Raw genomic sequence first — 26095 nt, 5'->3', positions numbered from 1 at the left:
CCCTATTTTCTGTGTAATTTGTACTTATTCCCAAGAAACTGAGAAAAAAAATCACACAAATTAATTTTTCTGCAAAAGGAATTTCCAGAATTAAATAGCTCTGTCCAAATCCTTTTAGTTGTGGTTTTAACAATATCTTTCACCTTCTTCCAAACTACTTTTTCCCTTTTTCTCAATTTGTGTTTAAAGTACAACACAGTTAATTTTTAAAAGATGTGGGAAATTAAAAAAGGGACTTTAAAGCATAACCCAAATAAACATTAATCTGAGGAGGAAAACATAAATAAGCCTTATGAAGAATATATTCCTTTTGTTTCCAAGCTAAATCACAGGCCTACCTAGTTGAAAGGTGAAGATGGCTCATATGTTAAATAGCTACTGGAGCTATCTGATATATGATGATTAATTATAATATGCAAAGTTTGTCCCAGGTGTAAAGACCTCATAAAGCTGAAGATGACACAAGTGCATTATTAGCTCCCATCATAGTGGTAAAATAGGCCAACTCGACCTAATTGTCAATTTTTTAAAAATATATGTGATTATAATGAGTGTTCTGATAGTATGTAAAGACAAAACTTAAGTATTCATGTTTTTATCTGTAGTCCTTCATTTGGTTCAATTTGAAAATGTAATGCTTGGTTTGCCAGCAAATCTAGAAAATATGGTTCCAGACTCAGATGATTTTTACTTTATTACATACTGAGGCTGCCCCTGGGAAGGTATTTATTTCTTTTCTCCTTGTCAATAATGAATGACCCTACAAAGCAGAAACCTTATTAGAGTCTATGTTTAATGATTGCCCTAGTGATATGAGTGGTCTGGTAACAAATTGAAATGTCAGACACTCTATGACCCTCTAATAATATTGAAATCTGCCAGCCCCTATTAAACTGCCTTCAGACTGTATTATCCTGTGGTAATAGATCAGCTACTTACCCTAACTAATACAGTTATCACGTGGGACACTGCAGCATGATCCTTTCAATCAAAAGTCAAAAAAGGAGTGGAACGGTGGGTAAAAATGAAGGATTGTTGTAACAATATGGTGATGAACCCACTTCATTAAGGTGGAAATTTACCCGTAAAGAAGACTGTGATCGATCTTCATTCTGGTGTGTCATCCTATTAAAAGAAAAAAGTAATTTTCAAATTTGAATGAACAGGATTTTTTCTCTCTCATCCTCTCCCTCCCACTGCCCACGTTTTAATGAATTATCTTACTTCATAAGTTACTTTTATGGGTCCAAGTGCAATCCAATGTGGCCTAGTACTGCCATAGGAAAACACCCAAGAAACAGAAACACTTTTCCATCGTTATTTCCAACAACTTCTCTACACTTTTACGTGGAGAGCATGACATTAATTTTTTTCCTGTTTCCAGATACATACAATAAGGAGTATCAATAAAAAAAGTAATCTTCTTAATTATAACAGGGAAACCAAAAGGAACAGCAATTGTAACAACTGAGAAAACAGTATCACATCCTTCTTCCTTAGGACTTGTCCCTCCCTTGCTGAATCATATTAATGCATAGGTCATATTTACATGTGTCTCAGTTTTGAAAGACAGGTGTCTGCTAAGGAAGGCAGAAGCCCCCCCTTGAAGTGGCAGATATAACCCCTTTTCCCTCTAAGTTATTATATTTTGAAATCAAGGGCCTTTAGGCGAAGATGTGGGAAATAGGAATAACAGTTCTTTACTATATATATATATATATATATATATATATATATGTATGTATATAACCAGTCAAACAAAACAACAATAACTATGGCAGTAACAGCAATCACAAACCCAGTCCCAGCCTTCTCGGCTGTCGGGCCCCTTTCCCCTCGGGTGCAGTTCCGCTCGCAGCCGGCAGGGGCGCTGGCGGCTCCCGGTGAGCAGGGCAGGTGCGATGGTTCCCCCGCGGCTGCAGGGGGCGCTCCGGAGCGAGCTCGGGAAACCCGCGGCTCTGGTGCCCTGGGATCTCGGGAAGGGATGGGACAAAGGCTTCACAAACCCCTGGGCAGCCGATCCCGGACTCTCAGGAACAGCAGGCTGGAACGGCAGGCTGGAACGGCAGGCTGGAACGGCAGGGACGAACGCAAATCCCGGGTGGCAGACGAGATGTATCCAGATGGGAGAACCCCACGGAAGCCCAGGCAGGCAGGGCGAGCAGGGCTACAGCGTAGCGAAAGCTCGAAGCAGCAGCGGGGCAGGGCAGCCACAGCCTGGTCTCCAGCAGGGCAGGGAAAGTGGCTTTTGGGATCCCGGCGTTGTTTCCAGCAGGAAGAAAGAACGGCCAAAAAGAAAGAGACAGCAGCTCCTTTCTCTGCAGCTTCTCTCTCCGGACGCTCAGAGCGAACTGACCCCACACCCAGGTGTAGACAAAGGAGTAGCCAGGCCCACCCCATCCCCCTTTTTGTCTTTCTTAAGTACAGCTATTTGTCCCCTAGCAACATGCATATGGGAGAAAATTCCTTCAACAGAAAAAAAAACTAAGACTAAACTGAAACCCCAACAATATGGCATCATTAAGTGCACTTGTGTTGGAATTTTGCATGTAGATTTATCCATAAGATTAGAATGATAAACAGAACTCTTCATAATCTCAGACGGTCTTAAAGCACTTGATTCTCTTGAAGCTAATGAGAAACTCTATTTTTGAAGGCTCTGAATTGTGCTTGTCTGTGGGATTCTCTGCCTCATTCCTTATTATGGAAAAGAAGGTGGGGCTAGATAGGGAGCCCACCAAATTGTAGTTTCCAAGGTTCTACACTTTTTAAAGGGATACCCTTCTGGACCAGGGTATAGCTGGCCCAAAGTCATCTTTCAAACCTTATGACTTTCCAGCTGAAGTAACTCTGCAACTGACTGTAACTACTCTTCTGAAATGCCTAGGAACATCTACAGGTTGTACTTCATAGGATACCCAAGGGCATGCTTATTTGCCAAGTGTACTCCTCCTGTGACCTTGTGTCTTTCTCCTCCTCATTTCCAAATACCGTATCAGCTGCTGTAAGGCAAAGCAAATACTTCTGTGTTCTTCCCAGGGGAATCCTGAGCAGAGCAAGAGAGATAGGTGGGCGATCTCTGCTGAGTCTGAGTTCAGGTTTGCACACAGCTGAGTATGGGAGCACGCCGGGCTTCAGCCCTGCAGGATCTGTCCTCTTAAAGTCTCTATACTATATCAGGATTTATACATTAATGATATATAAATGAACACGTACCACTTGTGTGAAGAACATCAGCCTGTTTCTATGTCTTCTTCCCTGTCCTGCTGCAACCTTCTCTAGAAGGACCTTCTCCTACGTGCTTTCTACTCTGCCCCAATGTCTCATCGTGTACCTCCATGCTAATGATCCTCTAATCAAACTACTGAATCATAAATCTCAGTATCTTTTCTCTAGAAACCATTTAAAATCATATCCTGGTGCAGGAGCAGTGGGCTCTCTAAAGCTCTTAGTTATAACTGACCCTAATTCATGGCTAAAACAAGAGAGATAAAAGTTACAGCCTGACTTCAGAAAACTTCCCTGCAGGAGCAGAAAACAGGGAGATTTTGGCAAGAGCTTTGTGCGAGGTATAGTTAAATTCATCTCTGTTCTGAAAAAAAAGTGTATTTGTAAAAATAGCTCCATGTTTATTGTCTTTTCATCAAACAGGCCTAGCTTACAAACAAAAAGATGGATTTTGTATCTGCCATTCCTGCAAAGTCACTGTGGGCTTTTACTGTCAGCCTTAGCTTCTCCCCATTTTGCCTACCATCAGCAGCAATAAAGACCTGCAGGCCAAATTAGTCCCCCTGAGATGACTGTGTAACACACTGACTTATAATTGTGCTCTCACTGACACCCCTGCAGCCCCCTTAATGTCAGTGGTTTTCTGCCTGAGCTTAGTGAATATTTCACTGAGGATATACAAAAGGTATAGTAGCTTGCAGCTCTTTGCTGCCTTATTCTGCAGGGAAAGCAGTAGGGAAAATGAAGTAAGCTCTAGAAATCAGTTACATTTTCATTGTCATGTATTCTATTTCATATTTGATGAATTCTGCAGAAATTCTTTCCGTTGTTTAACAAGCCTGAACTGCTTCTAACTATCTGAAAAATACATAAAAGCTTGATTTGTTTTCCCCCAGGGTCAGCTTTTGATTGTGAACTGCATTTGGAAAGGCCCTACCCTACTGTGAAATGTGCCCGAGGACAGGGAGGGGCAGCATGGTCTCACTAGGGGCTGGGACCTACTCGGATGTGACAAAGAAGCGTTCCTCAGCTCTGTTCCACCTGCTGCTGGGAGCTCCAGTGAGTTCCCTTCTGAGCTGAAGGCAATGGACCACTTGTCAGGCATAAAGTTACGCACATGCATAACACAAAATCAACCTCAAGGTTCACATACTTATTCCACTGAGTGCAGATATGCTAGTGGCTTGGATTTTCAGATTAAAATTTCAAATCTACCATCCAAGATTATTTGAGACAAAATGCTTATGATAAGTTTTTCCAGCTGAGATGTGCTTGGGGACATTTTTTTCATAACATGGGGTGTGTTTCCATTCACTTCTGAATCCAGAAATAGTTAAGCAAGGCATAAATAATGTCAGACAAATCAAGAACACACCCACTCATGGATACAAATTTTATCACACTATTTGTTCAACTTCACTGAAACTCTTAAACTGAGTAAACTTGAAAGCCCAGGAAAAAAATATCTTGCTTTCTTGTCATGAACCTGATTAGCTTGGTTAGAAACCAAAGGAGTTCATAAACACCCTTGCTAATTTTGTATTTAGCATTCTGTAGTAACCTATGTTGTTGAACTGAACATATATTAAGTGTCTTCTAGATTTTGTCATACAGTTTTCCATATAGCATAATTTATAATTCTGAATGTCCTTCTGTTTCAGTAATTTCCTTTTATCCCCAGTGGTCATTTTCACTCTTGCAGTATCTATTATGAGATGGCATATGCAACCTTTGGGCATGTAGGATATTAATCTATCTTTGATCTCATTCCCCTGTGTAACCTCCCCACAGCTTCCTGATTTTCCTCCAGAATGAACTCTGAAGCAATTCAACAACTTTATTTTTATTATTGTCATTGGTTCACTTTAGTTTTAGTTAACAACATGATGTCTACAAGGTGTTTTTTAGTTTAGTGTTTTCTTATTTTTTTAAACATTGCTCCTGTACTTAAATGCCAATTCCTTAGAAGTTTCTTCTTCTTTTACTGCTTTTGTTTTTATTTTCCTGAATTGCTGTTTGCTTCACAAAAGTAAATATCAGAATACACAGCTGTGACACAGATCTTCTAAACTTAATATAGGTATCAAAGAAGGAAAAGATTTTTTCTGTCATCATCGTCCTATCAGTGTAGGACTGGTTCTCCAAAGTTATCTTGCTCATCAGCTCTACTCAAAAAACATTCCACAAGATCTTCCAGATATTATAACTAGTTTACGCTACTAAATATTAATTTTTTTTTGTTTTTGCATCTTAATAAAGATGACAACAGGACTACATGTGATTCTTTTGCAGAATGTAATTGCACTTTTTTCAGGCATTTGTAGGACTTTCCTTCAGTGTCATACACAGTTAGGTCATGGAAGTGTCCTTTGTTTGTTGCTTTCCACCATCCTTGAATCACTCTCGTCTCTAAGCTCACTCCGCTTTGCCTGCCCTCAGATTCTGTATCCCAAACACCAGAGACAATTTACACACCAGAAGCTATCTGTCAGAATTTCACCTCACAAATACATCTGATTTAGGGGGTTGTCACGTATATTCGTCTTGAAGCTAAATTGGTATCCTGCATAAAACCTGATGGCTTGAATCTCTCTGACTATGAGCCAGTGCCTCTGCATTTGGGGCCCACAATTGTGCTACCCTTTGCACCCATCCTGTCGGGAATGCTCCTATGTAATTTGTTGCCCACTGTCGCCTTGAGGCTTTTGCCTTCTATTGGATTTGTGGCTTCCTCCAGCCCAAGTTATTCTTCCCTTGTGGCATGCATTAGCTTGCATTTTTACAAGCTGAATCTCATTTTGCTATTCTCAGCCCGTATTTCTCTGAGCTGCTTTATATTATATTTCTTGATCCTGACTTGTATAATGTCTCCCAATTTAACATCATCTGCAAATTTAATGAATGTGGCTTTATTTTGCAATCTTCATAACTGTTAATAAAGGTGCTAAAGTAAATATTTGTCCTACTTTAGGTCTCAGTGGCTCTGCACTTCGCCCCTCACATCCATGCCCCATTCCACTGCCCCTCAAGCTCTCTGGATTGCAGTGCCTGGCAGTACTCTCTCCTTTGTGGACTTCCACATAAATCTAGTCCATATGTTAATTTGCTGTTTAACTGCTTCACCAAAATCCATATCTGTGATTTAGACTGTACCTCAGATATCCAGAGATTTAGGAAATATCACAGAATGCAGTCATGAGTTAAATCTCATTGGTCTCCTACCCAGCTCTCATGTAATACTTGCATTAGATCACAGTAGTGCAACTCTTGTCTTGAAACCAGTGGCAATTAACCAAGTTTTGACTTCTTACTGGTTTTGCTAAGCCTGGGGGCTATTTTCCCCTTACGCATAGAAGGCAGTTTTTAGTGTAGATTCAAGTAGACCATGTTAAGGGTACCCCACATCATCTGTACACTCATTCTTCCAGAATAGGCATCTTGACATTGCTATGCAGCAAGAGGTAGACAGCTGGAAGAAATTAGTTTCTGCGTGACTTTGCGTACATTTACAAGTTTGCTACCACAACTGAAAAGTCATCTCACTAAGCAGCACAGAATCCAAGCATACATGGAAATTCACTGGCAGAATAAACTGTTTTTACAGATACTGTCTTCAGAAGGTTCGTAGAGGTTATGGCAAAAGACTGAGTGGGAAAATGTTGGGGTTTTTTCCCCCTTTTGCATAAGATGTGTCTTTCAAAGAAGGCTTTATGCAAGGTTAATAGGTAGTTAGCAATTTTTTATCTCAACAGATATATACCAGATATTTAGGCCAATAACAGAAGGAAAAGAGAGAATAAGTGTATAGTGGCATGAGTACTGAGCAGCAATGAGAACTGCTTCTGCTCCAGTTACCAGTAGTAGGAGCACACAATTTTAAAGCTGTTGGAAGCACAAAAGAAAGAAGAAATTGGGATGGAAGCCAGAAAAAAGGCTGGGTGATCTAGAAGATGAGTCACTAATTTACATCTTCAGCAAAATATATCCAGATTTTTCCAAAGCCCCAGCCTATACCCATGCCCTCTGCACATCACACAATCTCCTCTACAAAATGAATCTGTGTCATAAAATCATAGAATCATGGATTGGAAGGGACCTTGAAGATACCATCTAGTCCCAACCTCCCCCACGTGGGGGATGCCACCCACTACATCAGATTGTTCATAGTCACAAACTAATTTGAGGCCTGCAGATAGCAGCATGGACAGGCAGTAGTTCTAACTTGAAGCTATTTGCTAGCTCTTCCAAAGTAAGCATAGCTCAAATATTTAGTAACTAATGTCTTCCCTTTCCTAGTAAGAGAAGTTTTAAGAAAGGCAATTTACTTAGGGTTTACATTAAAATTATGCAGAGATAGATTTCTAGGTACTTTCTCCAAAATATTCAGTCCCACAGTCACCCTCTAACTGTGGTGCAGACTTCTGCATTAACCAAATACTCATGACTGATAAAGTACAAAAAGCCTGCAGAATTTTATGCCTGTGTAGCTCTTTAGCTTTCCTAGCTATTATTCTGTTGTGAAAAACAGATTAAACCCCAGCAGTATATTACAGTCTCTAGACGCTTTTGTGCCTGGTTATTTTTAAAATAGATTTTTTTTTTTCTTGCTTTCTTCCCTCCTTTTTATTTTTCATTGACATATTTATAAATGTTCCTTTCATTTCCTCTGTACCTGTAGCTGGCATTTACCCCAGCTTCTTCTGTTCTCAGCTGTGGTTGAATATTCTTGCTTCATTGCCTCCTTCCTTCTTCATTTCCAGTTGACAACATCATAGTAAAGGTGAGCTAAAAGGAAAATTAGAAATTCTGTTTACTTCACGACTATGCACTGAATGCCCCAGCTATGCAGTCTCACAGAGAAGCTCATGATGAGAACATGTTGCAGCAGCAGACAGGTCTTTTCTCTGCAGATCTCAACATATCTTGCAGGGACAGCTAGTGTTTAGCATTGCTGTTGTGTTGCTGTGCAAAGGTGGCCTTGAGCAGATTGATACAGGACAAGATTCACTGTATCACATATGCATTTCAAATCTTATTTCTTATTCATCTCTACTTACCACCCTTTTCATTCCTGAGGTAAATCGTGATCCTTTCCCATCAAACATGTAATGCTTTTTCTGACTAAACTTAATGGATATGGTGAGTTGAAAATGACTTCTGGAGGCTAGACCTCAGAGTGGGTTGCAAGTATCTGTCATAGATTTTTGTCCTGTTTCTAGGGGTCTGTGCAAGGGAGACTGCAAATCTAAGGGTGTGTCTGATGGAGGTCAGGTGTAAATCATCACAAAAATATCCTCTGCTTTAAAGTCCTGCTTCCATTTTGGGAGTATTTCTGGAGGAGGAGGCAGAAAGTGGGTAAATAACAAAAGAAATGACTTAATTTTTGCTCGATCTGTAAGATCTGTATCGTTCTAAGCAGTGAGAGTTATTCTTAGTGAGTTGCATCACTGGCTCTTGGCAGCCATGGCAACTAAGATCCGCTTCTACCCAGAAAAAAACTGGAGAGAAGCCGAACTTCGCTGTTAGCCTCACTTTGCTGGTTTCTGTCCCCCCCACTGCAACAGGTTTAAGTTCAGTACAATTGCTTTTGGCGCCTAACACGTTTCCCCCCACACATCCCCAGCTTCACCATAACCTGGAGGAATGAACTCTAGCAGTGAGGCTTCCCCATTCTGTATTTTGTTCTATTTGCTGTGTTGCCATCTGTATTTTTTCTATATGATGATGGCTTTCTCAGTCTTGGATTAGCATTCCAATGAGACATATGGGATGAAACCCGTGGGGTGAAACCATGGACAGTGCTATGTAAAGTGCCAAGTGTGGGCTTCTACTTACCTGTACAGAAACCATGGCTTCTTCTCAGTGATAAAGTTTCTAGGTTTGAAAGCAAAGGCTTTTTGCCATAAAGTATTTCCTTTTAAAAAACAGAAAACCAGATGCATGGGAACAGGATGAGCTGTGGTATTTCCTAGTAGAAGAGGGAAGAATGAAGGAATTCTTCTGTATTTTTTTCCACTTCTATGCATGTAAATCTGCCACTGACTGCCTGTCAATGCTTCCTTGCAAGCCACCAAACAGCTTGTCCAAACAGGAGGAGGTAATATCCTTCAGTCTCTATTGACTTGGACGAACAGACTTGAAGTAAGATTCCTTGTCATGTTACCAGGGTCTTAAATCGCCCTTTCCCCATGGTGTAATAATTACCAGATAGCTATACTGACTGCTATTAGTTAATTTATAAACCTCTCATACATTGTCTGTTATCTATGAAAGTGTTTCTATGAATGATTTCTTTTCTGTATGAAAACGAAACTATTACCTTTGCAAAAAGCATTCTTAAAAAGGACAGCTAGAGAAAGAATCGGAGAGAGGCATGCTATGATAATTGGGAACAAATACAGAGCATGGGAACTGTCTGAACCTGTAAGATCTGGGTTACTGATGTAGCTTTAGGAAGAAGCAAAGCATCAAAGCCTGGACACAATAAAGTTGTGGATTTTCCTGGCAGACATTGCAATTACCTGAGCTTCTGAGGAATCATGAAAAGGGCTGGTGGAGATATTTGCACTGTTTGTATTCAATGTCAATTCCGTTTCAAAAGATCAAATATACTGGATCATTCATGCTTTTATTTTCTTGGATAGTACATTCATAATGCACACAAGCAGTGCTTTGAGGGGCAGATGGTGCCAATTGATTGTATATTCATTATTTGTGGAAGAGACCTCATGCATTCTCACATTTTTGTGTGAAATCATCCACTATGAGATGCTGAAGTGACTGAGATTATTCGACTGTTTCCTCAACAAAGTCCCTCTCACAGTGCTGCTGGGTTCTGTTTGACAGCATTTCCACCCTCAGGAATTGCCAGGCCCAACACAGGAGACATCTAGTGCTAAAACATTGTGGGATGGAGCCTCAATAGAACACCTGCCCACCAGAAGATTTGCTGTTCTTGACAATGCAAAATAGTGTCAAATTGGAAAGGAGACATTGTTGTGTCTCTGGAAACAGAAAACTGTTACAAAGACTTAACTCCTGTATATATATTGGATAAAATGGCCATTTATAAAGCCAGACTATAATTTAATGAGGCTGAGAAAATGAAAATAGGAAAATGTGAGAAAATCTGATGCTCTTTGCCTTGATGCTATCTGCCTGCTCCTGGACAGTGTTAGATCCTGTTCCTTTTGTCTATGATACAAGTAGAGAGGCCAAGATTTTGTCTATGGCCTTTTTGGTACCTTTGTTGAGTCAAGGAAAGGGTTGACTGCTTAAAACTATATTTCCAGTAGAGGTTTAGAGATAGGGAATTTGGGAGTGTCATAAAACAGATACCATTTCCTTCCTGGCTAGCCCGATAGGATCAAAGTTGGGAAATACTGTCTCCTGAGGGAAAGTGATCTCTGCTTTCCAGAGGGGTAAGAGGCTCTTTATGTCTTATCTTTCTTATCTGTCTTTCCCATCTCTAGCTATATTCGTATGAACATGATATAGACCTGGGACTATTCTCATGAAATATACATTTTTTGTGTCAACTTATTTCTCCAGAGTTATATGATTTAACTTTGTTTGGGAGATACCTGTAAAATAAATTCCAGTATTTTAATAGATACAGAGGGACAGAGTCTAAATATTAGGCTTATGCTGTGTACAGGCACAAAAATAATGTTGCCTGGAGTAAACTATATCTCTTTGCCCCTCAGAAGCTCATCTGAGAGTAATTGTGCATACCCAGCTAAATCAAAAGAGAGCCACAGTTTAATGCAAGAGGTTGGATTAGAGGCTATGACCGAAGTATCTTGGGTCTCCCTGATCAAGGCAAGCTATACAGCAGTCATCAGAAAAAAAAGAAAGCAGGTGACAGAAGCCATGACTGGCTATCAGCATCACAGATACAATAATACAGGCAGGAGAGACCTTTTGCCTTACACATTGTGAACAAAATCCATGCAAGATTGTGTTATGTGCTTGTAGAAATGCTTCTATTTCAGTGTGAATAGAAATAGCTATTCCTACAGAGGCATTAAAAAGGATCAAAATTTAAAGTTAAAACAGACCAAGCTTTTCAGAATATTTAAAATCATTAAAAATAGTTTATTCAAGCAATAATCTCTTTAGAATTGGTTATTACCACTATTAATGACTTGCTAGTTAAAATATTATTGGATCATAACTGAAAACTGCTGGCAATGTCTGATTTCGAGGGGTATTATCTCTTAATTAATTATACTTCACCTATCTGCAGTCAGTTTTGTAGGTATCCATTTTATTGTCTATTGCAGGATACTAAAACCAGTTATTACAAATGAAGGAGACATTACAAAGAGAGGCAAAATAGATGCTTATTTTCTTGGTGTTTTGCATTTTGTGGCCTGTCAGCTAGCTTGCATCTGAATTTACTTGTCCCTTATTAGTATATGGCTTCTTATTAGGAACTTTATGTGCATTTATGTGCATCAATATGCAGTGTTGGAACTGCATATTGAAAAGCAATGCATATTTTGGGAGAGGTTGGTAGATAGAAATTTAAAATATTTATTTTAAATCATTGTTTTATAAGTCACCTCTTTTTGAGCTCTGATCTGAATGACCATTTCTTTCACAATATTCCATTTTCACCAACTGTTTTATCATATCCTGTTCAGGAACCTTGTTTGACATGTTGATAACATGATTTTTCTAGCTTGTAATTTGTATATCATGTTGGTCACAAAGGAAGTAGGAATATAGCTGGTGAAAATGAAGAAAGCTGAAAGGCTAGGAGGCAGGAAGTGTTGAGGGTGTGATAAACATTTGATATGATTACTAAAAATTCTCAGACTTCAATTTTGTGTGACTTGCTGGGTGTCCATTGCTCTCTGTGCTTGCAGTTGTTTTGCTTAGGAATAGGACACAAAGCAAACTCTCTGTAACAGGCACTTTCAATACCAATACCTAATTCCTTCTTGTCCCTGTACTGCCCCACACACTGAATAACAGAAGTGAGAAAACACTTTCGTACAGGGGTTTTACTTAAGTACAAAATTAACTGTCTTTGCATTGTGTGGTTTGGATACCTTCAGTTCTTCTATGACTGTGGTTTCTCAGGAGCTGGTCCTATAAACCCTTACAAGATTAATTTTCTTGTCTTGAATGCTTTCAGGTCACAGGAGCAGAACTGTTCTGGGGACTGTAAAGGTGATCATTCTGTTGATCATAAATCTGAGTGTAAACTCAAGCTTTTAGATACTCAGTAGTGCTTTCAGTGAGCCATATTCTTCTCTAAAAATTCTTGGAATCATTGACAACTTTTCTAGTGTACTTCTGTTATTCATTCTTCTTTAATGGAATATTTCAGAAAATAAAAAGTTTGAGTGTATACACTTCACATTGAATAGCTCTGTAACTTTCCAGGTATTAAAATTTTCTTTTAAAGTCAATTTTGATCAGCTCTGCTGAACATCTCTCCAGCCTGCCTTATTTCTAGATCCCAAGTCGAGAAACTAAGAACTTTACTAAGAGCACAGGGAGGAGTTCAGTAGACACACAGATGGTAAAACCTCAGATGAAATTAAAATTTAAAAAATATTTAAATTAAAGATAATCTTTCATTGTCTAAGAAAATAGGGTAGTCATACTACAGTAAGGTTGTTCCTTGCACTCTTGTGGGCTTTATTGCTTTCATTTAAGCAAATTTTGGGCTACCAAAAGATGATAATTTTAATTTGAGATGAAGGACTACCATCTGTGAATATAGTGGACTCCTTTCCCTTATGTATTATCTACACAAATAACACCGATTTTATTTTTGGGGGAATGTGATGAAGATAATAAAAGGGAATAGAGACAGGTGCTGATCAAACAGATGTTATTTTAGTCTGACTTCTTCTATCTGGTTCATCAGTGTTTGTCAATGCAGACATGCATCACTGCTAATATTTTAAGAGCTGCTCCTACTGGCTTGTATTGTGATGTACTGGGTGAACAAAAAGGAATAAATAGACAGGATCAAACTCCATTGGTTTTGTTACAGATACTTAGAGGTGAAAAGCTACTGTAAATTTCCACTAGGCCACTTCACTTTTGTCTCTTGCAACAATGAGCCTTCCATCAATACAATCCTTTAATTTTTTGTCTGTACTGATATTTTCAAATGAGTGAAGTGAGAGGAATGGCATACAGATACTGAGGAATGTTTTCACAAGCAACTCTGCTCTACAAAGCCAGTGTTACTGCATAATCTATATCTCCACTTCTTCAGATACAGAATAAATTATCTCAATGTAACCCATGTGGAATGTAGGCTAAAGCTGATTTTAATGCTAAACTAAAAATCTTTTGGATCCATTTCAGTGATATGGTTTAATTAACCAGACCACTTCTTCTAGCCCTGTGTACTCAATGCAAATTAATGGCACTCAGAATATACATTCTCTCAGTGTCTTGCCTGCTGTTTGCTGCCTGCGAATCCTATCTCGCATCCCACACCTTGCACTTGCACAAGTGATTAACTACCTCCAGAACTCATTTCCTCCTGAGTGGCTTCACAATATTTTTCTTCCATGGAAGGCAAATATGGTGATTGAGCCAGCACAAAACCATTTTCAAACGTGTCAGCACTACTGTGCCAGAGTATCATTTCTAATATCTTATGCTATAATGTAGTATACAAAAGAAATGTTACATTATTTACTTCATACTGTATCACTTACCTAGGACCCCAGCTGAGTGGTCTGTTTTGTATTAAAAATAATGCTGCTAGTGCTAGAAGGTGATGATGGAAGTTTCATGCAGGCTCAGAATGCAACTTTTTTTTAATATGTCATCTAGATAAAGATGGCCTAAGAAATGACACAACTTTCCTGCAGGGAGTGTGAGCAGCCCTCTTCTAAACACAAATCATGTTGAGGTCGTCATATAGACTCAGTCACTCTAGTATCCTCTGTAACCAAGAGGGAATGCCATATAAAAGCTGGATTTTCTGCTTCATGAGATTCTCACATGTAAAACTTTTCTTTCCAGAAGGGAATAAATAAGAAATGGAACTGTTGAAAATTCTTTCAAGTCAAGTTCTGACAAAATCCAGTCTTCTCAGTTCTTACTTGAAGAGCACTGTCAAAATGTCAGGTTGAGATGAAGACCTGACAGGTCACTTTGGTGGAGGCCGTAGAGAGAGACCTTTGAAAAGCTGTCTTTGTTTCTTTGTGATCTTAAGCTTTAGTATTCCTGGAGGCCCCCAGCAGACAGTGCAGCTCTGTCAACCAGGTGCTTTATTAAGTCTCTGTAATGCAGACTACTGCCCAAAAGGACCTCACACTAAAAGGACAACAGGACATAGGAGGTGATGTGAAAAAATTCTGCTGTACTTACTGTGACAGAAATAAGAGCCGTCTAGATCCTTTCTTCTTCTACCACCAGCAGCAGGCAGAGGCTCTGATATAAACACAAGGCCTCAGAAGATCAAAAAGTGGCAAGATCCAATATAGGTGGTCTGCAAGCAGGAAGCTAAGTCAGGAAAGCCACTGCATCACTACCTGGAGCAGTAGGGCTCCAGGTTCCTGCTAAAAGATACCTCAACCTGGCAGCATCATCAGTGCTAAGGGGAAACTGCTGTTTTCAGTACCACAAAAACAGGAGCTGCAGGTTTGTGTCCTATGCTTCACATCTACTGTCAGATCTGAAACCTCAAAGGAACTGGTGGAGAAACTAATCTGATTGTAATTCACTACTGGAAACACTGACTCACTGTGGGTTGCCTTTCATAACACCTGGGCTTCTCAAATGTTGGCGCTGTATTAAAAATTAATATGCAACTGAAGAATTTTTCAGAAAAGTTTGAAAAGATGAGAATGCTTTTTTTGTCCTACTTTGCATAATTTTCCAGACGTGATCCTTGTGGAATTTTACAATGTTTTGTCTTTAAATTTGGAAACTTCCTTCTCACGTAAGTCAGAAGCAGTCATTACTTGTAATGTTGAAGTGTTTACATGAAGTTTTATTAAACTGCCCGTTACAAAGGAAAACAGTGTTTCAAACATGAGAGTGAATGTCACACTTAAAAAAATGACCTCCTACAGGTTTTGATTCATTCTGCATCCAGGCCATGACTACCTGGGTGCTTCCCCTGCCCGCATGACTGCACTGTGGATCACAGAGCTGGCTTCAATTCTTTTGAGAGGAGAACTCGACATTGTTCCCTGTAAGTTTCTGGGTTTTCCCGTATAACTGCCTTCAGACTCACCCTAACATCATGCGTCGGCAAGGGTGGGGCAACTTTGTGAGACCAGTTTCAGTCCCCCACCCATTGAGCAGCTTCTGCAAGAAAGAATAGCAATTTATACCATCAGAGTTGTTAAATAGGGTATAAACTGACCTCTATGTGTTATACATATTTACCCATTGCACCGCAGATATACAGAATAATCCAAGGCTCATTTACATTTGACGTTTGCCAAGTACCTACGGCTGTGTGGTTCACTTAAGCAAATATGGCATACTTATTATTACTATTACTAGTTAAAGCAACAAGCTAGGTGGTGTTTTATGTATTACCAACATAGGTGATTTTCATGAAATAAAAAAAAAAACAGCCAGTGAGGACAAATAAAGCTAGCCGAACAAGGTACCCTTTATTAATTTTTTAATGTTTTTTTCTTGAATAGGAGGGTGGGTTAACTCTGTGTTAGAAAGGCAGTGTAAATCAGTTCACATCACACCTTGTAGAAGAAGAGAAAAGATGTGTCTCTAGCAGGAAAAGCAATCAACAGAAGGGGTGGAGAAAAAGTATAAATCAGGATGGTTTATGTTTCCTTCCACCTTGTAGATTGCTTTTCCTTCTGTAACCTCCCTCCGTCCTTCTCCCCCTTCCTCTGTCCTTCAGTAACAATTTAGCTTACCTCCACATATACCTTCTCACTACGGTTGAATGTGTTATAAAAGCAAAAGCACAGTTTATAGAACGTTCTGAGTGTTGCGCTAAGTCTCTTCATTCTAGACAGGGAAATATCCAATTCACAGGAAATTTTGGATCAATAATAACTCACATTGAAATTACGCTTTGCTACTGGTCTATGGACTAGAGCCTAGATGGTCTTTGCTTCTAAACTGTCTGAATCCCAGTGAGGTGGATGTACTGCTGTGAGAGTGCAAGACCACACTGATGGTGTCTTCTGAAGAACCTTTGTAGACTTTTTCATGGGTGGGATCCTAGTCCAAGCCATAACCAGTGAGAGATTGCATTGCAGATGTAACTGCTAATGTGACTTCTCATGGGACTGAGAGAAAAAGTGTGGTCCTACACAAGGACAGCTTCTGGTTTTCTGGTCTGTATGTTCAGTTTGTGTCCATTAGGTTTGGTTGTTGAATTCCTGTTCCTCATCCTTTTATAAAGTGTTGAAAAACCTGTTTTGAAGAGAACTGTCACTGAGATTGTACTCTTTCCTTTCTTGCAATCTTCATTTGAAAGGATAATCTTTGTAGGATTCCAAGTCTTAGTTCTGTCTCTGATCTTATAACAATGTATGACAGCTGTAATCCATCTGTTCAAGTAAACAATTTCATTTAAATTTTGAGGAGAGGAATGCAACATTCATGCATGCTCCTTGTGGTCAAACTATAATAAAAAACTTTTGCTCTGTCTTCATAAACTTCTTACAAAAAGTAGTGTATGATATCTCTTACCCAACTATATGTTACTGGTCAGAAATGCATGTTGGTGTTTCTGCAAGGAAGGATCTAGGGCTGCATTACACTGCAAAGTTAAGGCACACAGTGATGGATGTACTTGTGCTAATACATCTGACAGAAACACGAGACTTGTTTTGGAGGGGTCAGTGCAGTCAATGAAAATAGAAAATGCAGTCTGTGGAAATTCAGAGAGATGATGTCAGTCAGACTTTTGGTTTCCTGAAAATAATGATTAGGTTTGCCTTGCTTAAATGGTGCAATCAACAAATTTCTGATAAAATCTTATAAATTTGCAGGTGTCAGCCTCACAGATGCAGTATGTTGGACAATAAATTCTGAAAGGGGAATCAAAGTTTCCTTAAGAATGTTTTGTTCTTTAATTCATATAACAACTTCACTTTTCAGTCCTGTTTATTGACAACATATTTCAAAAAGCTGCTTAGGTGATATCAGGTTTTTATGTTGAAATGTGAACATTGCTGCTGTAGGGTGGCCTGATTTACTGAATGTGTGTGAGGACAAGCAAAAACAACATCACATTTCATGGATTTTTTTCATGGATTTTTTTTTCCTGTGAGGTAATAAAATGATATACAGTGAAGCCACACACAGGACTGCAGAGTTTTGTCCTTTGTTGTAAAGCCTAAAGGGTTCCTTTAGTGCAGGGTGAAGATTTCTAAGTGGCTGATTATATTGGTGCAGAATGATGTATTAATCTTTGCTCTTAGAATAGATTTCAAGAGCTCCATCATGGGAAAATCTGTTAGCTGGCTTCTATCAGTGACAATTGTTTGTGTTTCCTCTGGGGCTCAGCTTTTGGCATTGTCATCCTAATTGTATGGGTTAAATCTCTGAATTTATAGAAACCAATTTGTGCACTTGTGCACTATTTCGTCTTCTCTTCAAGTTCTTAAAAAATTCCCAAATAACTCTGAATTTAACTTAGAAGGAGGCAAGTGTTTTTGTTCTCATTTCACACATGGACAAATTATGACATGAATAAGTTTCCTGATGTATGTAAGGATGGCAGAAGAAGTTTTGACAGAAATAGGGAAAGATTGCAGTTAAACAGGAAAAGAACAGTTTTCATGTTACAGACACCTGAAAAATTCATTTCTTTGGGTTTCTCTTGTAGAAAATAGCAATATGTTTAAGAGAAAATATGGAGAAATACATCACAAATGTCTTTTTTCCATTTGGCACCTAAAACACCCATATGGTTCAATTATCTTTTTAACCTTTTAAAATTTACATTGAAAAAATAAGATACACTAGGACGTAATAAATATTTCCATTAAGTATTTAACTGTTAAAAAGTGTAATGATTAATTGTGTAGGTTTTTAAAAAAGTATTTAACCCTTTCTGTCACAAGAACTATGCAGATAAGTGCAGAGAAAGAGACAATAGAGAGGAAAGGAATATTTCTTTTCTTTATATGCTTTCAGAGACAAGACATAAATAACAGTAAAGTTAACAAACACCAAGACCCTTTGACATTTGACACAAGAGCCTTTTCTCTTTAATTTGGCATCCTAATAATGCTTGGAATCCCTCAGTTCAAGCAAGTCAGTGGCAGATGCTTTATTGTCTCTCTTGTTTCTCCTCTGGGGCTGTACATTAGGTTAAAATATCACAAATAGCTGCTATTAAAGTGTGAGTCACAGTAGCTATAATTTTTCATGACAGCCAAAGAAAATGTGACATGTTTAGGAAACTCTGTCATTGATGCTAACACTCAGATCTTCAGGCAAATGTTTAATGACACACTCAACATACTGTGCAAACTCTGCTATCTAACAAACAAAAGGTTACAACCAGAGAACTATAAATACTCGGAAATGTCACTAAACAATAGGAGCTCTTTTCTTCCTGATCACTGAAGGCAAGATAGAAATCAGACTGATATGTGAACTGGAAAAAAAGAGGCTTTTTACATATGCAGTTATTTTTGTTTGGCTGCTCTAAACACTGTTTTAGCATATCCACCATCTGTGCTTAGTGCAGAAGCATGGCTTTCCTGTTTCAATTTGATTTAAGCTTTTTTCTGGCATAGAGCATCCAGTTCAACTTCTTTTATTCTACTCTAAAGGGAAGTAGGAGGCAACTAACACACATATGAATACACCCTCTGAGACTGCATGGCACAAAGCAAGAAATCCTTTCTGTGAGCAGGGCAGTGCTACCTGTAGCACTGGGATTTCATGGGCTCATGGCTCACCATCGTTTACCTTCTTAAACTAGGCATCATATAGTTATTCAATCCTTATGACTACTGTTAGAAATGGGGCTGTCTTAGGAGTACCCACATGACAAATAATGTATTGGGAAGACCTATGACTTACAGAGTAGTGCAAAGTGCTACATTGTGATCTAAAAGTCATAGACATGTTTAATACTACAATGTAAGTTTATGGTCATTTAAAGTCACTTGGGAATATCAGCAGTGTGGAGGAGATTATTATTCTGTTTCATCCACAAAGACCAGCAAGACTGTGAACAGTAGAAGTTTAGAATAAACCTCGTCAGGGAGCTGGGCTATAATGCTGTAAATGGCCGTGGAAAATACCCATTTGGCTTCCCTCTGTTTCCTGTGGGGAGCAATTGATTTTGCCTTTCACTGGAGAGTGAGAGTGTTTGGTGAGGAAGCAGACATGGGCTTTCAAACTGTTCAAATGTATGATGGGCCTTAATCATGGTATTATGACAGGTTAAGAGTTTAAGCCTGCACAGCTTGGAGATGATGAAGCTGCCTGGGGATTGGAACTCACTTCAGCATATTAGCACCTAAATCAGGGTTATGAGATTTTGGACCAGGAGAAAACGGCCCAAAAGAAGCAAGAGCAGAATGCCCTGTAGATTAAAGCAAAGGAAACAGTTTCATACATTTCTGTTCTTGGAGGTCAAGGATTGCTGATTGATTTCTTCATCTCCAGAGAAAGCAATAAGGGGTTTCCATGTTTTAATTTAGAGGGGAATAATATCACCTGTGCAGAATTCTCTCTTTTAGGCTGTGTCTACAGTTCCTGCAACAGGGAACACAGCAGCTGTAGGATTCATTGCCGTACTCTTATAAACTCACTCTCAGATGAAAGCAAGGGCCTTCGCAGCAAAAGTCAGGGCTGGTATGAGACACGTGGTGTTTTCCACCAGGTCAAAGTGGGCTGCTACAGCAGACACTGTTTAGACAGTTGTCTGCTTTGCTGTGTTTCTAAAGAGCACAGCTGAGCTATTAAGCCACCCAAAAAGAAGCGTGAGCTGAGATCTGTGCGTGAGTTTGGGCTCTCACTCAAAGCACAGCATGGGGTGCTCTTCCTGTTACAAGTTTCTCTGCCCCACATGGGTGCCTTCCTGGGCTTTCTACCCTTGGTGTCAGAGTTGCTTCAGTGCAAGGGGTAATGTTTACCAAAGGGCAAATTTATAGCAGATAACAACTATGATGTTTTTCAGCACGGTTTTAACAGCAGGTTCTACGGTGTCCTCTTGCACACTGTGGATATCTATTTCCAGGTAAGTGTTTTGGGAAATTAATTCCCTCTGAGCTCTGTGTAGCTCACACAAGACATGCAAGGTCCAGAGGAACATAGTGCTTAGAATTCACCTTGCTCCTCAGAATTTCCTATTTACACATTTTACAGCATGTTTTCCTGAGTGCTGCAATATTGGATAACTAGATGTATACTTTTTCACTTTGGCCAGGGAGAGCACATCAGGCAGCCTCATCACTGGATGGAGCATTTGATTTCAATCTGGACAGATACTGGCTGTAAAAGAAGCTGAGGAGAGAACAATTTCAAGCTGAGTACACCTATTTCTAGGAGAAAACAAATGACTTTTGCAGTGGTAGTTGGAACACAGTGTAGAAAGGGGAGGAAAAAGAAGGCATTTCTTCTACTCTGCACTGGTACCATGACAACTAGGAAGAAGGATGAAGGCACAGCCCATCTTCAAATTAATGCAGAATGCAGGCCTAGGCCTTTTTCCATATTCATCTGGCAGGAAAGGCATCAATGAATAATATGCTTAATCATAGGAATTTGCCTTTTGGAAAAAGAGAAGCTTGAACCTGTAGATCTTAGGCTGGGCAGCTGCCTTTACATGGTAAGCGGCGTTGGGACTTGTGATACATTTTCCTAAGTAATTCTATATTATCTGCATGTGAAAGTGTAATGAGGGTGCAGTCATGAGAGATGTGTCCCAAACTGGATCAGAGAGACTGATCTCACCCTTTACTAAACTCTGAAAAGTTGAGGAATCTAAAAGAAAAGTGGATAGTAGAGTCTATTCAGAGCATTAGGCATGTCTTGAAGGCTGTAACAGTTATTCAAAGCAGCCATCAGTATGTCATTTTCAATGATTTTGAGAAAATGCAAACTATCCCAAAGCCCCTACTAAAATATTTGGTGATCCATTATGCCAGCACACTTGTACAGAGGTGCACTTCTGGTATTAACAATGCCTTTGCAAGCGGCCAGAGAGGAGCACTGGGACCCCAGGAGGTCCCGGAGGCCCAGCATTGTGCTGCAAACAAAGTACAACAGAGGAAGATTGGCAGACATTAGAGAATTACTGTCTGAGCTAACATCAATAGAAGCTTTGATGCAAGCCTCTTTCAGGGAATTACAATAAAAGGTAGAGTCACTGAAGTTGAGGCAGGCTTAAACAGGCATTCAGATACAGTTACCGATAGAGATAAGAGACTTCAGGATCTTGAAAGCAAAGACCTGAAAAATAGATAATTTGGAGAATTGAGGAAGAAGAAATAACACTGGGTTGAAAGAAAACCCAGACCTGACTGACGTGAAGAAGGAGGAAAAAAGTGTCAGATTCCTGAAAAAGGAACTCTGGAACAAGGGAGAGGGAGTTGTCTGGATATATGTAGGTGGGATACCTCATACACATTGTAGAGAGCTATGGGCTTTTGCTCTAGCACCCCTGGCTTTTGCACTAGGCTGTATACCAGACCATACTAGTAAAAAAATAATGAACACTTAACAGGAATCATTAAACTGTGAAAAATGATCATCCCACTTAGATTCTATGACAAATGAGGATGGAATTCAGCAGAGTAAGTGGGGGAGCGTCGATTGGAGAAATAGGATGGCCAGGAGTGAAGAGAGAACCCTAAATAAGCCTAGCATTCAGCTCATGGGGACTTAGGTGACACAAAATGGCAAGTCCAAAGAGCCGAGACACTGAGCTTGAAGCTTCCCATGGAAGGTGAGGGAGCTGAGTGTCATGCTGCAGCACAAGTGCATGAGGTCCCTATCTCTGTGTTACCTGGGAGCCTGTAGCCAGTTCTTCAGGACAGAGACACACACATTCTGTTTAATAGCACCAAGCATGGCTCATTTCTCCCTGCAAAAGTATGACAGCTGAGAGTATAGAAAGAGGAGGGGATCGTGTCCAACCATATCTGCCCACAAATGAGGAGACCTGTGGTTTTTCAACCCGCTTTTCCAACTCAGAAGCACCATTCCCAGCACTGCTTTTCAATTTTCTATTAAAAATTCATGGTCCCAGGAGCAGTGATTAAAATTCTGGCCTCTTCACTCCTGAAGAAGTGCAGGTAATTTTAGGATACAGGTGTATCTTTTTGTTCCATCTTTTTCCTTTTCTCTAGCCCAATAAATCCTGAGATTTGAAGGAGATCTGAATTCCCTTGGACAGAAGGAGAAGTTGTGCAGGTTTCCTTTTTCCTGTGAGAATGTGATAGCCATTAGGTCAATACACACTAAGATCTCCTGTTGCATTTCTGACAGAAAAGAAGGTTTGGAACACCTGTCCTTTATGAAACATTAAATTCTGTTGCTATGTTTCAGGCATAGTCTGAGAATATCTAGCAAACCATGTTTCTATGGGTCTGGGCAGTGAGACATCTGGCTTATATGACAGCTTGCTTGTCCTGTAAAAATGGAAGAAGCTGAGCACCAATGTAAATAATTAAAAAAAGATTTTAGTTAACCCAAGGTATACTTGCACAGAGACTACTAGAATTGCAGTTTTGGATTGTTTTCAGTAAGTTCTTCCTAGATTTAGGAAGATTTTTTGGATTTTAGCAGCTTAAAATCATTCTTTGATCCTAACAGTTACATTATCACCCTTAGTCTTCAGCAAAACTGAAGAAATCACCATTTCCTACCCTTAGAAGGGTATTTTGATGGTGTTAACCAGGGTATACCTCAGAGGTGTAATCACAAAGTGTATTTCATTTGCAAGTAGTTATTCCCATCTAGGCAAAGCTGATGGATAAAGTAGTTTTAAAAGCTCAGACAGCACACTAAGATTAACAGCTGACATTGCAGTAGTTCAGATCCTGGATGAAAAACAGCTAGGAAAGTTTAAAAGAAATAAATGTGAAGGAATATGTGAGGAAATTGTAGACGACTAAAAAGAGCAGGAGAAAAAGCCTTACTGAGTAAGGCTTGCTGGGTAAACAGAGTAAGGGGTTGACTTGCAGGCCTGTTAAGTTTCCTGGAATCCCAGCAAATTTCAAAATCAATAGAAGCCTATCTTTAATTGACTTGAAACCTAACAAAGACAAATTTGATTTTGCCTCTCATAGCCCTGTCTACTTGTTCTTCATTGATGCCGAGATACTCACCAATGTACTGGCTAATAGTCTCGACTCTCTGCCTGATTAGTTAGTGGAAAGCACAGAAACTGCTTCCAAGGGCATTAATTAGCAGGTAATATATGAAGAGGTGCAACTGTATGAAAGGTATGCCATTGTCCAGTGATGTAAAGGAAATCATAAAAGGACCTGAATTAAGTGATTTAGAGGGGAGTCTTGGATTGCATGGATAATAGGAAAGCATCACATATATTAGATCAATAGGTATGGTTCCATGATAAAACTCCTTTGGCTGGAGTCAAAGTTAACCACAATTCTTTGTGTTTTCAGCATATACTTCTTTTCTGTGATCGTCTTGTCACTTTTGCAGAAGTTAGCACAAAAATTCCATCTTGCAGGTATAATATATAGCAGGTTTGGAGAATGAAGTTACACAGAACATAAATGACATTTTAATGATGATTGCTGACCCACTTCTCGGCAGGCCACTGTAATGAAAGAAATTAGGAAAGAATCCATGAAGTTTATAGAAAATCCAGGACTTAGTCAATTAAGCCAAACTTCTAGCATTAGTATTTCAAACAAGTCGGGCTACTCACAAATCGTTACATGACAAATGTGAACTCAGTGAGAAAAATCTTAATCAGCTCCTAAGGAGTTTCTAGCATCTGCCTCCTGGGAAAAAGATGTGATGCAATTTGCATTTCTACATCAGGAAAAAGTGGAAAAGATTTAATACAAAGGAACAAGCCAATAATACTGTGAACTGCTAGAAAGAAATAAATGAATCTTCTCACTATGAGTATTATTTCAGACATTTCCACTGCCTCTCCTTACTCACTTGGAGAGGAGTTGTAGTCCTCCATTTTAGCTATCATTTAAGCAGAGGCATATGTAATCTTCAAGTCAAGTATTTAATGTAGAGCAGAACTGAGAAGAAGAACAAAAGGTATTTAGAGCATTAATCCTCACCAACTGTGAGTGCAGCTGGATCATAACACATCCCTTTGGAAAGGACCCCAGTACCTGCATATACAGCCTAGGCAATTTATACATCTGTTCCTGTATCAGCTAATACTTCAGCAGTATAAAAGTGCTAGAAGGCAGTCTTAAACACAACAGTTCTTTTTTTCTGTTTATGTCACCGATGCCAGTAAAGAGTAATTAAGCACGGATGTAGCTGGGCTCTAAACATCTCCTCACTGAGTCCTGGAGGGCAGGCCAAAAACCAGAATGGAAATGTTTGGAGTATTTTGTATGTAATTGATAAAATCAAGACCAGAACAAAACAACAAAAAAGACAAATATTTAAGAGTCTGGAAAGAGAGGAGTGTTTTCCAAGCAGGGACACTGCCGTACCTCCAAAATGCAACATGCTCTTCTGCACCCCGACAGGCAGATGGACACAAAGCAAAGCTGTCCAGGCAGCACCTCTGAGGATAGTATGTCTCATGCCTGCAGTCTGACCCAGCAAGCTCATGAGCTCACCAATTATCAGGACTCGCAAGAACAAGCAGAAAAGCAAGCAGGATTGCCTTGGATTAAGAGCTCTCCCTGGATACCACTGTTCCTATCATCAAGTGTAGTTTGGAGCCATAGATCTCACATGGCTCCAGAAACGTTGTAGTGGGGAGGGTACACAGCCCCGTGTGCCTCACACATGCCTGCCCTCTTCCCTTGTCTTAATGAACTGAATATTTGTTATGGGAAGAGGAGAGCTGAAGTGCAAGAGGCATTTCACTTCATCTGGCAGCAAGGGTGGTGGGCTGCTGGTTTCAGCTACAAAATTATTTGATGTGGACTGAAAACAGAGATCCTCACAGTTTCGTCATGTGAGTCAGCCAGAGTGCTGCTACACCAGAGAGGACAGTATTCCTTCTTCCCTTCCGTCCTGAGGCTGCCACCAGCCTGATGACAAGAGCAGAGACTTTGGAAGAGCAGTTGAGGTGGGAACCACAGTCCCCTAGGCAAAGGCACTGGCTGACCCTGGGAATCAGGACACATCTTGATCCATCTCTGTCCTTGTGCCACTGTAAGGGAAAGTGTCAGCTTTAAGACACACCCTCTCTTCAGTTTTTCCTCTTAACTGCTTGAGACACATCCTTCCATCCTAAAATTTAGGCTATGCGACATTTATGGTCCCTGTGTGGATCTGGCCATAACACTGTTGCTTTCTGGATAGTGAAATTGTGCCAAATCTTTAGTACAAGTACAAGCAGCTCGGCATTGTTTTCCTGTTTGCAGACAGGCTGAAATTGCACTTCTTTCATGCCATTCAAGATGTTAAGCAGATAAGCTTTTTACTGGCTTGTCTTTTAAGCAGAAGCATTCACAGCAAGTTCTGAATCCTGAGTCTCAAATCATTTCCCAGGGCTTCCTTCATGCCCCAAATCCCAAATTATCTTCTAGCCAGCATAACTGCTGTCATTGAGCCTGATAAATTTTTCGCCCTCAGCTCTTCATTTGCCTTACATTTAAGAAGCAGTGCAGAAATGCAGGTGCAGGGTAAAACAAGCTTAATTTACTGTGGCAAATAATGCAAGGAATTTCTTTCATGGATTATTCATTTTATACATTTATTATTGCATTTGAATGCAATAATAATCTCATTCTTTTAAATTTACCTG

General features: G+C 39.7%; 1 long non-coding RNA gene across 1 annotated transcript; it reads right to left on the bottom strand.

The window, feature by feature from the left end:
• Positions 1–813: 813 nt before the first annotated feature.
• On the bottom strand, positions 814–8443 carry LOC120411933. The gene is made up of 3 exons (XR_005604524.1): positions 8286–8443; positions 7901–8013; positions 814–1125 (listed from the first exon to the last, which is right to left on the bottom strand). It is a non-coding gene; the product is annotated as an uncharacterized LOC120411933 (long non-coding RNA).
• Between the last annotated feature and the right edge of the window lie 17652 nt (positions 8444–26095).

Source organism: Corvus cornix, chromosome 1A (assembly GCF_000738735.6).
Source record: "Corvus cornix cornix isolate S_Up_H32 chromosome 1A, ASM73873v5, whole genome shotgun sequence".
Classification (NCBI taxonomy): domain Eukaryota; kingdom Metazoa; phylum Chordata; class Aves; order Passeriformes; family Corvidae; genus Corvus; species Corvus cornix.
This window is presented reverse-complemented; position numbering and strand designations above follow the sequence as displayed.